We start from the raw sequence: 17151 nt of genomic DNA on the forward strand, positions 1-17151 counted from the left end.
AGAATTGTAGTAGTGTACCGTACAATGTAGCTTAGTGTTTTAAAATAAACATCTTACATTTCTATGTCACACCTCTCAATTTCTTACCTGCTTTATCTTACAACAGCAGGTATATTATAAGTAAAAATTAAGGAGTAGTCGTTGACAAAGCCTGCTCTCTTCCCCGGACAGCATGAGCTTCACCACTCCCTCCACCTTCTCCACCAACTACCAGTCCCTGGGCTCTGTCCAGCCGCCCAGCTATGGCACCTGGCCGGTCAGCAGCGCAGCCAGCATCTATGCAGGCACTGGGGGGCTTGGGATCCCAGATCTCCATGTCCTGTTCTACCAGTTTCTGGGGCGGCTTGGGGTCTGGGGGCCTGGCCACAGAGATGGCTGGGGGTCTGGCAGAAATGGGGGGCATCCAGAATGAGAAGGAGACCATGCAAAGCCTGAACGACCACCTGGACTACCTGGACAGAGTGAGGAACCTGGAGACCGAGAACTGGAGGTGGAGAGCAAAATCCAGGAGTATCTGGAGAAGAGACCCCATGTCAGAGACTGGGGCCATTACTTCAAGACCATCAAGGAACTGAGGGCTCAGATCTTCGCAAATACTGTGGACAATGTCCACATCATTCTGCAGATCGACAATGCCTGTCTTGCTGCTGATGACTTTAGAGTCAAGTATGAGACAAGAGCTGGCCATGCGCCAGTCTGTGGAGAGCAACATCCATGGGCTCTGCAAGGTCATTGATGACACCAATGTCACTCTGCTGCAGCTGGAGACAGAGATGGGCGCTCTCAAGGAGGAGCTGCTCCTCATGAAGAAGAACCATGAAGAGGAAGTAAAAGGCCTGCAAGTCCAGATTGCCAACTCTGGGTTGGCCGTGGAGGTAGATGCCCCCAAATCTCAAGTCCTCGCCAAGGTCATGGCAGACATCAGGGCCCAATAGGATGAGCTGTCTCAGAAGAACTCAGAGAAGCTAGGCAAGTACTGGTCTCAGCAGATTGAGAGCACCACAGTGGTCACCACACACTCTGCCAAGGTCAGAGCTGCTGAGATGACACGGAGCTGAGACGTACAGTCCAGTGCTTGGAGATTGACCTGGACTCAATGAGAAATCTGAAGACCAGCTTGTAGAACAGCCTGAGGGAGGTGGAGGCCCACTACGCCCTGCAGATGGAGCAGCTCAACAGAATCCTGCTGTACCTGGAGTCGAAGCTGGCACAGAACTGGGCAGAGGGCCAGCGCGAGGTCCAGGAGTACGAGGACTTGCTGAACATCAGGGTCAAGCTGGAGGCTGAGATCGCCACCTACCGCCGCCTGCTGGAAGACAGCGAGGGCCTCAATCTTGGTGATGCCCTGGACAGCAGCAACTCCATGCAAACCATCCAAAAGACCACCACCCGCCAGATAGTGGATGGATAGCAAAGTGGTGTCTGAGATCAGTGACACCAAAGTTCTGAGACATTAAGCCAGCAGAAGCAGGGTACCCTGTGGGGGAGTAAGAGGCCAATAAAAAGTTCAGAGGTCAAAAAAACATCAAGGAATAGTCCATGGTAATTAAAAAATGTATATATTTTTTGAGATGGAGTTTTGCTTTTTGCCCAGGCTGGAGTGCAATGGCACCATCTCGGCTCACTGCAAACTCCGCCTCCTGGATTCAAGTGATTCTCCTTCCTCAGCCTCCCGAGTAGCTGAGATTACAGGCGCCCGCCACCATGCCCAGCTAATTTTTTTATTTTTAGTAGAGACAGGGTTTCACCATGTTGGCCAGGCTGGTCTCAAACTCCTGACGTCAGGTGATCTGCCTGCCTCAGCCTCCCAAAGTGCTGGGATTACAGGTGTGAGCCACCACGCCCAGCCTAAAAAACATATTTAAAGAAATAAGACATTGGCATGTTTCATTAGGAAAAAGGCATCACAGTTATTGTTACTATCTTGGATCACCTGATGACTCAGTGTAGTTTTTTTTTTTTTCTGGGTACATAGGTGTCTATATTCACGGTGTACATGAGATGTTTTGATACAGGCATGCAATGCGTAATAATTACAGTATGTCAAATGGGCTACTCATCCCCCTCAAGCACTGTGTTACAAACAATCCAAATACAGATTCCATTTTTTGTTTTTGTTTTTGAGATGGAGTTTCGCTCTTGTCACCCAGGCTGGAGTGCAGTGGTGCAATTTTTAGTAGAGACAGGGTTTCGCCATATTGGCCAGGCTGGTCTAGAACTCCTGAACTCAGGTGATCCAACAGCCTCAGCCTCACAAAGTGCTGGGATTACAGGCATGAGCCACCGCACCCGACCCAGACTCCATTTCTTTTAAATAAGGTAGATTTGTAGAAAATTAACAACTTAGAAGTTACAGTCCATAGTCCAACTTTCTTTTGTAAGCTTATTTTCCTATATAAAATGTTCGATGTCTCTCCTTATCCAGTGAAACTCATAGTAAATAATACTTATGTAGCCAGGAGACAAAAAAGAGGTCATAACACCTCAATTAAATTTCTTCTGTATTCCACTTAGCCCTGGCTCCTAGCATAAGTTAAAGCTACAGTTTCCCAGGAGTAACATGCTTTGTTTTTTGTTATTTGTTTTAATGTCAAAGGAAATCAGAGTACTGGTGCCATATCTGATTTATGTACTTACCTCCTCTCCCCTTCACCAGCTTCTTTCCCCTTCCAAACAAAGGAGATTGTACATTCCATGAGGGCAGAGGTGGTTTCCTACTTACCCTTGCATCCACCTCACACTCCATGCATCCTCATACACAGTGCTATACTTAGCTCTCACATGTTTGTAAAGTGCATAAATGAATGAGAGGTAAGTTGACCCATCAGGTCATTAACATCAGAATAGAATTACGGTGCTACACCTGGATTGGTGCGGCGTTTGTCTGGCTTTTGATAGGCAGTGATTTGTGTGCTCCCTTGGTAAAGTCTTCTAAAACTGGGAGGAGATATCTGTGGCTTAACCTCCAATAGAGTGGACTTTTGCCTGGAGATAAGTACCCTTGAGGATCCCAGTGCCCTTTAATTCTAGATTAGGAATTCCCAGGGAAAGGAAAGGAATTGCATCGAAACCTCTGAGTTGGGTAATGTAAATAATAAATAAGCCTCCTGCTCATACTTTGTCCTGTATTATTCTCTATGTAACGTTAAATCCAGCTATGATTGAAACTGCAAAACTTAGAAGTCTATTTCTCCTTAATTCTTTTAACTTAGTCTTCTGATAAAAGCTTATTTTCAGATAATTTCCACTTTTCAAAATTCTCTAAGGACCTAATAAAGCACAAACAATACTTTGTACTCATTTGAGTTCTTGCTACTGAATTTCTCTATGTAAAATCAAAGTTACAAGAACAATATGAAAAAAGGTGCTTGTCACTCATTAGATAAAATGAATCAAGCACGCTTGTAGTCTAACATCACCAGAGACTACTCTGTAGTGCAAACACTAACTGAAACAGGCCAGAGTCATCCCTGTCCTCATGTGTGCTTGCTGGAAGGATAAACATCGATGACTGTAACCATTACACAGTGACCAGCTTTAATGTGCAAGGGTGTCAGTGTGAATGATTTTATTCTACCCCACCCCCAAGAGCTGGAATAAATGGCTTTATGATGGTACTCTCCAGTACTGTACTCAAAACTTGGAAATATGTAGAGAACGGCAAACATCTGATTAACATCCCATTTGCTGTGGATTGTTGGGAATGTCAAAATGGGGATTGTGGACCACCTACGTGCTAGGATTGTTAGGGGTACAGCAATACATGTATTTTGCTCCAAAATGAGTAGGCACAGAATTACAGAACCAAAATAAAGATCTTGGCTCTTCTGAATTATATCCTAAGTTCTTCCCATATATGTACCTCAAATGCTGCAGATACGAAGTTCTGTGAAATTCTGCCTACAACCAGGAAGCCCTATGGGAACTTAACGCCTACTCTTTACATTTTTAAGCCTCCATCTTGCAAAAAAAAAAAAATAGTTTTTATGAGTTAGGCACTACCAAAGATCTTTGGTTAAGGGTTATTGTCAAGTGAAAACAAGTTTATGCTAGCAGGATGTTGTGGGTTTTTTAAAAAATAGTATCTGAGCAATAAAAGGATTTATTGACTTAGTAACTTATCTAACTTTGTGCTGTCACATTTTACTTTGCTAGTGAAATCTTTAATCTTCAGATTTATAAACTATCTTTGAAGAAATTCTTCGTTTCACCTACAAAGAGTTCTTTAAAAAAAAAGCAGAAGGGGACCTAAAAATCCACCTATTAGCTGCCATATCTGTTGTTCTTGATCTTTCTGTTTCTGTTCATGTATATATCCTCTTACCTCATGTTTTAACAGACCTGTTTATTGCCAGGAAATGATAATAATTTGTATTCAAAATGTTTTGGTAATTACTCTTCACGGAGCAGCCGAGTGTCAAACAACATAGCTAGAAGCTCAGATTCTGGGATGTGCAAGGGCTGAGAAACATAGATGTGATCTTTTCCTCCCAACAGAAGGATTCATGTGCACAACTTGCACATCTTTGTTTATCTCATAAAATCTACAAATGTTTTACTTAGTCCAGTTTCTACTTTCTTAGATATTTGAAGAATTATGTGCTTGAAAATCAACATCTGTGATTCTCGTTTCTAATTTTAAAATGAGGAGTGCTTCAGTTAACAATTAGGGGCCAGGCCAGGTACGGTGGCTCACGCCTGTAATCCCAACACTTTGTGAGGCCGAAGTGGGTGGATCACTTGCAGTCAGTAGTTCGAGGCCAGCCTGGCCAACATAGTGAAACACCATCTCTACTGAAAATACAAAAATTAGCTGGGCGTGTTGGCAAGCACCTGTAATCCCAGCTACCTGGGAGGCAGAGGCAGGAGAATCACTTGAACCCGGGAGGCGGAGGCTGCAGTGAGCCAAGATCACGCCACTGCACTCCAGCCTAGGCAACAGAGCAAGACTCCATCTCAAAACAAAAACAAAAACAAAAAAGTAGGGGCTGGGCTCACACCTATCATCCCAGCACTTTGAGGGGCCAAGGTGGGCAGATTACTTGAGCCCAGAAGTTGAGACCAGCCTGGGCAACAGCAAAACCTTGTATCTACAAAAAAACACAAAAATTAGCTGGGCACGGTGGCCCACGCCTGTGGTCCCAGCTACTTGCGGGGCTGAGGTGGGAGGATCACTTAAGCCTGAGAGGTCGAGGCTGCAGTGAGCTGAGATCATGCCACTGCACTCCAGCCTGGGTGACAGAATGAGATCCTGTCTCAAAAACAACAACAACAACACACACACACACACAATTAGGAAAGGCCAAACAGCATGTTTTGGGGGATTTTTAATATTACAGAAAAGATCTTCACTTAATATTTAATGACATGGAGGGACTATTTCAGGATAGGAAAAATCACCTTTTAAGTAACCAGAAACCCCACAGCAGCCATCTTGAATATAGAAACTTCACCAGCCCCTGCCAGCAAGAGCTATAAATGTAAAATTATCAGATCCCTGATAGGGGCTCCCTGAGGAAATTTGCTTGTGACAAGTTGTTTTCTATTCCCTAGGAATAGAAAGGGAATAGTTGTTTTCTATTCCCAAGTACTGTGTAGATTTTGAAGTGACCACAAGTTTTCCATAAAGGAAATGTGTGCTGCCAGAGTAATACACAGCTGTATATTAACTCCATGCAGCAGTTAAGACAGCAAGTAAAAATGCCTCTGAGACCAAAGCCAGCATTTAGGCTCAGAGGGTAAAATTCAATCTGATCATTTCGTTTAACAGATAAGCTTGGCCGGGCACGGTGGCTCATGCCTGTAATCCCAGCACTTTGGGAGGCCGAGGCAGGTGGATCACAAGGTCAGGAGTTTGAGACCAGACTGGCCAACATGGTGAAACCCCGTCTCTACTAAAAATACAAACAAAAAATTAGCTGGGTGTGGTGGCGGGCACCTGTAATCCCAACTACTCAAGAGGCGGAGGCAGGAGAATTGCTTGAACCCGGGAAGGCGGAGGTTGCAGTGAGCCGAGATCATGCCACTGCACTCCAGCCTGGGCGACAGAGTGAGGCTCCGTCTCTAAAAAAAATATATTTTCCTGGCAACCAAGGTCCCAACAAGGTTTTCAATGGAACTTGACATGCTGGTTTTAGAAAAGTGAAGAGACATGCCCTGTATCTAGCAAGACATGAAGTTGTAGTAGCTGAAATGTGTCTCATTGGTACAAGAATAGGCTCACGGATGATGGAACAGAAGAGAGACCTGCACACAGACCTCAGAATGCATGGTGTCCTGGATCATCCCCTTTTGTCTCTCATACCTTTTTTCCTTCACTGTGCTCCTTATGTTCTACGAAGACGAATCTGAGCAGGCTGCAACAACCTGGCTCCCTTGCCCTGTCGTTTCTGGTAGGGTTCAGGCAAGGGAGGGATCAGCAGGGGACCTGAGCGTGGAACACTGCATCACAGAAGTGGCTAACTATTTAGACAGCTGCTTAGGGATCTGGAAGATACAACTGGAGGCTGATGAGGAAGAGGAGAGAAACCCTATGTGGATGCACCCTAGGAGTGGGCATAGAAGGTGAAGAAATTCATATGTTGTGTATGCCCACCACATAGCATCCCTGCAGGGAGGTTCTCATTGCAGGAAAGGAAGTGGAAAGTCCTCTGACATCAGTCAGCCTCTTTCCCAGCCTTCCTGGTGCTGGCTCAGTGGGACCATGTGAAAAGGTGGACACAGCAAGGATGAAGCATGCAAGGGGCTCCACAACATGGGCCTCCTTCCGTCATGGCTGACCTGGCCACTGCTACTGCTGGCAGCCCAACTGGCCAATGGAGACTCATGCTAAGCCCACAGTGTGGCACCGTTTCCCAGGAGGGAGGGAGGGAGTTTTGATTATATATTTTAATTACTGAATGGTACTTAAGGAGATCATGGAACTCTTTTTTTTTTTTAAGCAGAGTGACAAGAGTAATCAGTTTTTGTCCAGTGACAGGGGAAGAACTATCCCCAACAAATAAATGTAGAGAAAAAATAAACTTGTTTTATAAGCACATTTCCTGAGTTATGCTAATTGATGCCATGACTACACACACACACAGCTCATATTACCATATTATTTTGGGGTACACAGTTGGTCAAATTTAAAAACATTTCTGGGAACAGGCCAGGCACAGTGGCTCACATCTGGAATCCCAGCACCTTGGGAGGCCGAGGTAGGAGGATCGGTGAGGCCAGGAGTTTGAGACCAACCTGGGCAACATAGTGAGACAAAAAACAAATTAGCAGCCGGGCGCAGTGGCTCATGCCTGTAATCCCAGCACTTTGGGAGGCCGAGGCAGGCAGATCACTTGAGGTCAGGAGTTCAAGACCAGCCTGGCCAACATGGCGAAACCCCGTCTCCACTAAAAATACAAAAATTAGCTGGGCGTGGTGGCGGGAGCCTGTAGTCCCAGCTACTCGGGAGGCTGAGGCAGGAGAATTGTTTGAACCCAGGAGGTGGAGCTTGCAGTGAGCTGAGATCCCACCATTGCACTCCAGCCTGGGCGACAGGGCAAGACTCCGTCTCTAAAAACCCCCCAAAATACAAAAAAACAAATTAGCCTGTAGTCCCAGCTACTCAGGACAGTGAAGCGGGAGGATCACTTAAGCCCAGGAGGTCGAGGCTACAGTGGGCTGTGGTTGCACTCTGGCCTGGTGACAGAACGAGACCCTGTCTCTATTAAAAACAAAACAAAACAAAACAAAAAACTATTCATAGGAACAATAAGCACCAAGTTGAAGATACTGGTTACATCTAGAGAGTAAGGAACAGGAATGAGGTCAGAAACAGGAGCACAACAGACTTAGATTGAGTTTGTTGTGTTATATGGCTTCTTATCATTCATACGTTTTCAAATGCCTAAAAAGAAAACAACTTGTACTTGTCAATATGGATTACCGTATCCTAAATATCAGGCACACCAGTTAACATCTTCAGTATTATGAATGGTTTTGATAATTTGGATGCAATAACCACCACCCCATGGGATTCCCTTCAATTTCCTCAAAGCCTCTGGGCCTGTTCAGCTGATTGGTTCCATTGGTCATCAACAGAGACTAGCCTCTGAGCTCTGCCAGTTCTAATTATAACCCCCCCAAAAAGGTGGAAAATATGAAAAAAGTGGCTTTTTCATGCTTACAAGTATACCAGTAGAACTCTAAAATACATGAATTAAACTTCCAGCCTAGAAGCAGGTTATAGCCAAGGGTAAAGTTCAGGGTCAAGCTGAATTTTCACTGGAAGTAAACATGTCTAATACAAAGCAGAGAGGATGACTAGGAAAGCATGATCTTGCTTCACAGAGAAAAGTCAAAGGTAACAGCAGCGCTTACAACTCCATGGGTCACATCCAAATCTTATTGATTCCAATGAGTTAGCAACTCATAGCATCACAGCTGTTCACAGCAAGACCAGCAATAATAGACCAAATGACCCAAGGCTTCTGGTTCTTATTTCAAAAAATATCAACAATTAACACAATTGCATGACCAGACTTCAGTATTTTCAGTTGAATGTATTTTCATAACTGAACTGAAATAAACTGAAAAATCTAATAATTTCTATCACTTTGGGATACTCTAAAGGTGGAATTATTTCACTATCTGTTCTGAGCTAAGTCAGTAGTAAAATACTCAGATAATGGTATGTGGCATGGAACATAATCATCCTGTTCTCTAGCCTTCTGATAAATAGAGGGTGAATGTCGAACTCAGCTAAGATATTAAGTTTTACCAGTGAGAAACCTGGAAGTGTTTCAGTAAAGAAACCTATCATAACCCAGAAGGTTTTAAGATGTCACAAATTTAAAATTCCACAATTTTCTCCTGTTAGGCCTCTTTTTTTTTTTTTTTTGAGACAGTCTTGCTTTGTTGCCCATACAATGGCAATGTATGGTGCCATCTCGGCTCACTGCAATCTCCACCTCCCAGGTTCAAGCAATTCTCCTGACTCAGCCTCCCGAGTAGCTGGGACTTCAGGTGCCCGCTACCGCAACCAGCTAATTTTTGTATTTTCAGTAGAGATAGGGTTTCACCATGTTGGCCAGGCTGGTCTCAAACTCCTGACCTCAGGTGATCTGCCTGCCTCAGCCTCCCAAAGTGCTGGAATTACAGGCGTGAGCCACTGCACCCAGCCTAGGCCTCTTACTCCTTATGATTTCAAGTATTGACATCTTAAGAGATGTATAATTCATAGACACTACATGTAGAAGGAAAATAATGACAACAATTGTAATTATAATTCCATCTTTGTAATTCTAATTAAAAAGCTTGGAACTTAGGAATAATTTTATTTATTTAATTTTTTTCTTTTTTTTGAGACAAGATTCTCACTCTGTCACCCAGGCTGGAGTGCAATGGTGCGATCTCAGCTCGCTGCAACCTCCACCTCCCAAGTTCAAGCAATTTTCATGCCTCAGCCTCCCGAGTAGCTGGGACTACAGGCATGCACCACCACGTTCAGCTAATTTTTGTATTTTTAGTAGAGATAGGGTTTCACCATGTTGGCCAGGCTGGTCTCAAACTCCTGGCCTCGAGTGATCTGCTCGCCTAGGCTTCCCAAAGTGCTGGGATTACAGGCATCAACTACCATGCCTGGCCAGAATTTAGGAATAATTTTAAATGAATCTTACTGTATTTTATCAGCTCAAGAAAACCATGACATATATAGTTGAGTCTTGAACAACTCAGGTGTTAGAGGCACTGAACTGCACAGTCAAAAATCTGCATTTTTTTTTAAGAGACAGGGTCTCGCTCTGTTGCCCAAGCTGGAGTGCAGTGGCACAATCATAGCTCACTGTAGCCTTGAACTTCTGGGCTCAAGCAATCTTTTCATTTTTGTAGAGACAGGGTCTTACTATGTTGCACAGGCTAGTCTCAAACTCCTGGTTTCAAGCAATCCTCCTACGTTGGCCTCCCAAAGCACCAGGATTACAGGTGTGAGCCACCATGCCCAGCTTCGTACAACTTTTGTTTTTTCTTTTTCTTGAGGTGGAGTCTCCCCCTGTATCCCAGGTTAAAGTGCAGTGGCACGACTCATTGCGACCTCTGCCTCCCGGGTTCAAGCGATCCTCCCACCTCAGCCTCCTGAGTAGCTGGGATTACAAGTACGTGCCACCACACCCAGCTAATTTTTGTATTTTTAGTAGTGACAGGGTTTCACCATGTTGGCCAGGCTGGTCTCAAACTCCTGACCTCAAGTGATCCGCCTGCCTCAGCCTCCCAAAGTGCTGGAATTACAGGTGTGGGCCACTGCACCCAGCCACGTACAAATTTTGACTCCCCAAAAACTTGACTACTAATAGCTTACTTTTGACTGGAACCCTTACCCATAGCATAAACAGTCAATTAACACATTTTAATGTTATATGTGTTATATACTGTATTCTTACAATAAAGTAAGCTAGAGAAATGAGTATGTTACTAAGAATCTAAGGTAGAGAAAATATATTTACTATTCATGAAGTGGAAGTGCAGCATCATAAAGGTCTTCATAAGAAGGAATGAAGGGGCCGGGCGCAGTGGCTCACGCTTGTAATCCCAGCAATTTGCAGGGCCTGGGCGGGAGGATTGCTTGAGACCAGGAGTCTGAGACCAACGTGGGCAACCTAGGGAGACCTCATCTGTACAAAAACTAATAAAAAATAAATAAAAATTGTAAAAAGAAGGAAGGAGGGGTTGGTCTTGCTGTCTCATGGGTGGCAGAGGCAGATGAGGTGGAGGAGGTGGAAAGGGAGGCAAGCACACTGGTGTAACTTACTTGAAAAAAAAACCCACACGTAAGTGAATCCCAGCGGTTCAAATCCAAGTTGTTCAAGGGTCAACGTATACAGATGAATGAATTTTATTCTAAGAGTTCTCCCACAGAAAACAATTATTTCAATAACTGTTAGCCTAAATTTCACAAAACGGGCCGGGCACAGTGGTTCATGCCTGTAATCCCAGCAATTTGGAGGCTGAGGGGGGCAGATCACTTGGTGTCAGGAGTTCAAGACCAACCTGGCCAACATGGCAAAACTCTGTCTCTACTAAAAATACAAAAATTACCCAGGCATGGTGGCACACACCTATAATCCCAGCTATAGGGGAGGCTGAGACACAAGAATCGCTTGAACCCAAGAGCTGGAGGCTGCAGTGAGCCAAGATCACACCACTGCCCTCCAGCCTGAGTGACAGAGCAAGACCTTATCTCGAAAAATGAAATAAATTAATTTAAAAAGTTATCAAAATGGTGCCCATGTCTATGATTCATTAACACAAAGAAAAGAAAGACATTAAAATTCAAGACAATAAATGAAATTTTGATACGGGGCACATTCTTGAACAAGGCTACCTTTTACCCTTTACTTTGACTATAATCAGACCTTTTCCCATCACTATAGGAAAAGAGAGAGAGAGAGCACGCATTGCCCTAAGGTGCAAGCATTTAGAAATACTGAGTTTGGGCCGGGTGCAGAGGTTCATGTCTGTAACCCCAAACACTTTAGGAGGCTGAGGCAGGAGGATCGCTTGAGGCCAGGACTTCAAGACCAGCCTGGGCAACATAGTGAGTCCCCCGTCTCCACAAAAAAAAAAAAAAAAAAAAAAAAATTAGCCAGGCATGGTGGTACACACCTGTGGTCCCAGCTACTTGGGAGGCCAAGGTGGGAGGATTGCTTGAGCCCAGGAGTTTGAGGCTGCAGTGAGCCATGAATGTCCCACTGCACTCCAGCCAGAGAGAAAGAGAGATTGAATTTGGCCTGGCTTTTATTTAGACCTTAGGACAAGTCCCTCAAGATCTCTCACTTTATAACTATATAGTCTAAACTATATAGACTTTAATAAACATGAAGCCTTAGGCTGGGCACGGTGGCTCATGCCCGTAATCCCAGCACTTTAGGAGGCTGAGGCAGGTGGATCACAAGGTCAGGAGTTCAAGTCCAGCCTGACCAAGAAACCCCGTCTCTACTAAAAATACACAAGTTAGCGGGGCGCAGTGGCAGGCACCTGTAATCCCAGCTACTCAGGAGGCTGTGGCAGGAGAATCACTTGAACCCGGGCGACAGAGGTTGCAGTGAGCCGAGATCATGCCACTGCAGTCCAACATGGGCGACAGAGTGAGGCTCCATCACAAATACATAAATAAATAAGACTTGCCCAACACTTGGGCACATAAGCTTCTCATCAAAGATGCCCATGATATAAAGGCACATGAATTTCTTTATGGAAAGGTCACCTTTCTCTTTGCTTGACATATTCAGAAAAGCATTAGGAAAATAATCTTACTTAACCAGCTAAATGCTATGTTGGCCACAGTGTTTCATAAGATAGATTTAATTTTTAAAAATTTTTTATGATTATTGTATATTCTACAACAAGCAAAGGGGCAGATAGTTCTTATATCTCCTTACAGAGTTTCAGAGGACCTAGGGTCTGAGGAGAGCAAAGGAATTAGGAATATCATAAATTGCCCAGATTTTCCATTTGTAAGGGAGACCCAAGCCTTGCCCGGCTTCCTGAGTTCTCCAGCATCCTGGCCATACAGCTGGCATTGGGTGTTATCATTGGCCAGAAAAATATGTATAAGTTCACCAGCCAATAGCTTTCCTTATGAGCCTAAGAGAAAACAGCGTAAGCGCACTTTTCTGCCTTCCTTAAAGCTCTTTGGGAGCCCAAGGCGGGTGGATCATCATGTCAGGAGATCGAGACCATCCTGGCCAACATGGTGAAACCCTGTCTCTACTAAAAATACAAAAATTAGCCAGGCATGGTGGCACGTGCCTGTAGCCCCAGCTACTCGGGAGGCTGAGGCACGAGAATCGCTTGAACCCAGGAGGCGGAGGTTGCAGTGAGCCGAGATCATGCCACTGCACTCCAGCCTGGCAACAGAGCAAGACTCCGTCTCAAAAAAAAAAAAAAAAAAATGCAAGCTGTCCTCTTACATGGCTGTCTGTAGTGCCAATCTTCATGCATTCAGAAAAACCGGGAGTTAAACTCTACTTAACTAATACACTCCCAAATCTTAATTCTTTGGTTTCCAGGGCAGTGAGACCAAGAATGTGATGGAATTCAGAAAAAGGGACCCCTGAGAAACAGCTGCTGACCAAACAAGCAAGGGCACTGATATGAGAACAATAATAATGCCATTACTTGTATTCTGAAAGCATCTTTCTCCAGAAAGCTCACAATTCTGTATAGATATACAGTATTTACTGTCGTTTTTCCTTGGTGATTAAAAAATTAAATTTGTTCTCATTAATAATGTATCTTTTTGGCCAGGCGCAATGCCTATAATCCTAGCACTTTGGAAGACTGAGGTGGGCGGATCACCTGAGGTCAGGAGTTCAAGACCAGCCTGTCCAACATGGGGAAACCCCATCTCTACTAAAAACACAAAAATTAGCCAGGCATGGAGGCACATGCCTGTAATCTCAGCTACTCTGGAGGCCAAGGCACGAGAATTGCTTGAACCTGGGAGGCAGAGGTTGCAGTGAACCAAGATCATGCCACTACACTCCAGCCTGGGCAACAGAGCGAGACTCTGTCTCAAAAAATAAAAATAATGTGCCACTGGGCCAGGTGCAGTGGCTCACGCCTGTAATCCCAGCACTTTGGGAGGCCAAGGCAAGCGGATCACGAGGTCAGGAGATCCAGACCATCCTGGCTAACATGGTGAAACCCTGTCTCTACTAAAAATACAAAAAATTATCGGGCGTGGTGGCAGGCGCCTGTAGTCCCAGCTACTCGGGAGGCTGAGGCAGGAGAATGACGTGAACCCGGGAGGCGGAGCTGGCAGTAAACCGAGATCATGCCACTGTACTCTAGCCTGGGCGACAGAGTGAGACTCTGTCTCAAAAAATAGTAATAATAATAATAACGTATGGCTGTCCACAAATATTTTGGCTGTTTCTATTTGCTGTGTCTATAATTTCCATTAACATCTTCACTGAGAATATCTGAATATTGCTGTGGCTTGTCACTTTCTTCAGTTGTATAGGATCCTATTTTCTGTATCTTCCTCTTCTACTTTGGGCAGTAGCTTTTTCCTTCTCTTTCGAGGTAACTTCATGTTTTACTTGTCTGAATTCATGTTAGTATGTTCATCTTGCAATTTAAATCATCTAAGCTTGCCTGCAAATTCTATCCACAAACTTCATCCCCTAATATAATAATCTATGTAATCATCTTTTATCTGTGATCATTTTAATGAATCACATTCCATTTATATGGCTATCTTATTATTTCTAAAACACTTCTTGACAGTGGGTGCACATCAACCAGGTGTTCCTGATTTTTCTCTTCATTCTATATAATGTAATTGAAGACCTCTTTTCTCCCACCTTCCTGAACTTTACAGTGCCAAACGATCAACAGTTTCACCAAAAGTTTGTGTGTTGCTTTGGCATTTCTTTTAATAACCCTTCTTTACACAGCAGAAATATTTTTCTGCCAACTCATTTCCTCTAAAAGTGTTTTTGTCTAATGAATATTAGTTGTAATCAAAGATCTTAGAAGTGAAACGGGTCCCTCAATTTTTTGGTCTGTCCCTCTGTCTTCAGGCAGACACATATTAATTTTGTGTAAAAGGTGGTGTGATTAGCCAGGCGCGGTTGGATCACTCCTGTAATCCCAGCAATTTGGGAGGCTGAGACAGGTGGATCACTTGAGGTCAGGAGTTCGAGACCAGCCTGGCAACCATGGCAAAACCCCGTCTCTACTAAAATACAAAAATTAGCCAGGCGCGATGGCATGCACCTGTAGTCCCAGCTACTCGGGAGGCTGAGGTGGGAGAATCGTTTGAACCTGGAAGGCAGAGGTTGCAGTGAGCTGCGATCACACCATTGTACTTCAGCCTGGGTGATAGAGTGAGACTCCATCTCACAAAAAAAAAAAAAAAAAAAAAAAAAGGTGGTGTGACTGATGGCCAGGTGTGGTGGCCCCCTCCTGTAATCCTAGCACTTTGGGAGGCCGAGGCGGGCAGATCACTTGAGGTCAAGAGTTCAAGACCAGCCTGGCCAACATGGTGAAACCCCGTCTCTACTAAAAATACAAAAATTAGCCAAGCGCGGTGGCACATGCCTATAATCCCAGCTACTCAGGAGGCTGAGGCAGGAGAAGCACTTGAACCCAGGAGGCAGAGGTTGCAGTGCACCAAGATCGCACCATTGGACTTCAGCCTGAGGGACAACAGCGAAATGTCATCTAACAACAACAGCAAAAAAGGTGGTGCGACTGAAATCCAAAGTGACTCGTTTAAGGTCACACCTCTATTAAGTAAGGAAGCAGAAGCTGGGCTCTAGCTCTCCAGTGGAGGAGCGGGGGAGATTGGAGAAGGTCGTTGGACCAAGAGAAGGGAAGTTTTTAAATCAATAAACTACATAATCGGCACTTGTGTAGAGACGTTATCTATGCTTGGACTCAAATATGTAACAATTAAGGAATATTAATAAACATCATTGAAAAGCTATTTGGTAATGAGAATTATGGAAGAATGCGATTGTGCTCAAAGACCACTGTTCCAGTCAGCTAATGCTACATAACAAACCACTCCAAAACTTAGGGCCTAAAACAACAACAATACTTATTTTGCTCACAAATCTGCGATTTGGGCAGGGCTCAGCAGAGAAGCTCATCTCTGCTCCCTTCATCTTAGCTGGGACGGTTTGAAGCCTCAGCACTAGAATCACCTGAAGGATCATTCAACCCAGACATCTGGAGAATGGAACAACTGGGGTTCTGGGGTTCCTCCAGTAAGGCTCCCCATCTCTGCCTGGCATCTTCATATCGACTCTCTTGCACATCGACTGCAGGCTAGCCAGACTTCTTCCACGTCAGCCCACAGCTCTCAAGAGATAGGGCTCCAGAAAAAAGAGCCAAGTGGGAGCCACATTGCCTTTTATGACTTAGTCCCAGAAGCCAAGCAGCATCACTTCTGCCAAATTCTCTTGGTCAAAGCAGTTAAAAAACTCTTTCCTGATGTAAAAGGCAAGAACAGGGCCAGGCGCTGTGGCTCACATCTGTAATCCCAGCACTTTGGGAGGCTGAGGTGAGCAGATCACTTGAGCCCGAGTTCAAGACCAGCCTGAGCAACATGATGAAACCCCACCTCTACCAAAAATACAAAAAATTAGCCAGGCATGGTACACACCTGTAGTCCCAGCTACTCATGGGGGCTGAAGTGGGAGGATCACCTGAGCCCAGGGAGGTCAAGGCTGCAATGAGCCGTGACCGCCCCACTGCACTCCAGGCTACGCGACAGAGTGAGGCCCTGTCTCTAAATAAATAAATAGAAGGTGAGAACATAGACCCCACCTCTTGATGGAGGAGTGTCAGTGTCACATGGTAAGAAGGGTATGTGGGGTGAGATCCATATTAGAGCAGCTATGTTTGGGAAACACACTCTGCCACAACCAAAAACCACTGGATTACCAAACCGTTGAAACAGACCTTGAAATAACCACCTATTTGCCACTCACAAAATTCATTTCATAAGACACAGCTCAAATGTCCCTTCCTTTTGGGAATCACGTGCTGATATGCCCCAGCTTACACAGCGCTTTGTAAAGATGCCTACTCTCTCACTCGGCTTATTCTATTGTCATTTTCATAACAGGATTGTAATCAGGCAGGTACGATCATACTATATTAGCCAATCATTTTACTAGTCAATCAATATGACATCATAGGGCAGCTTTGCAAAGAGCCCTCAGATTGATGGAGAAGAGATACTTTTAGGGAAGCCAGAAGCAACGCTTTGCACAGAAAACAAAGGACAGCAAAGAGAAAAGAATCAGCAACTCAGAGAAGAAAAACTGGATCACACAAAGATGGAAAAAATATATACATATACAGACATGGGTTTTTGTGCTTTTCCCCTCCAGAAGCTGAGTTGAAAGCATTGCCCCAAAGCAGTGATTCTCTTTTCTTTTTTCTTTTTTTTGAGATGGAGTCTGGCTCTGTCTCCCAGGCTGGAGTGCAGTGATGCCATCTCGGCTCACTGCAGGCTCCGCCTCCCGGGTTCACGCCATTCTCCCGCCTCAGCCTCCCGAGTAGCTGGGACTACAGGCGCCCGCCACCACGCCCGGCTAATTTTTTTGTATTTTTAGTAGAGACGGGGTTTCACCATGTTAGCCAGGGTGGTCTCGATCT

General features: G+C 44.7%; 1 pseudogene; it reads left to right on the forward strand.

Annotated features, from left to right (window-relative positions):
• Positions 1-82: 82 nt before the first annotated feature.
• On the forward strand, positions 83-1539 carry LOC134810855 (keratin, type I cytoskeletal 18-like; annotated as a pseudogene).
• The last annotated feature ends 15612 nt before the right edge of the window (positions 1540-17151 follow it).

Source organism: Pan troglodytes, chromosome 7 (genome assembly GCF_028858775.2).
Source record: "Pan troglodytes isolate AG18354 chromosome 7, NHGRI_mPanTro3-v2.0_pri, whole genome shotgun sequence".
NCBI classification, from domain to species: Eukaryota; Metazoa; Chordata; class Mammalia; order Primates; family Hominidae; genus Pan; species Pan troglodytes.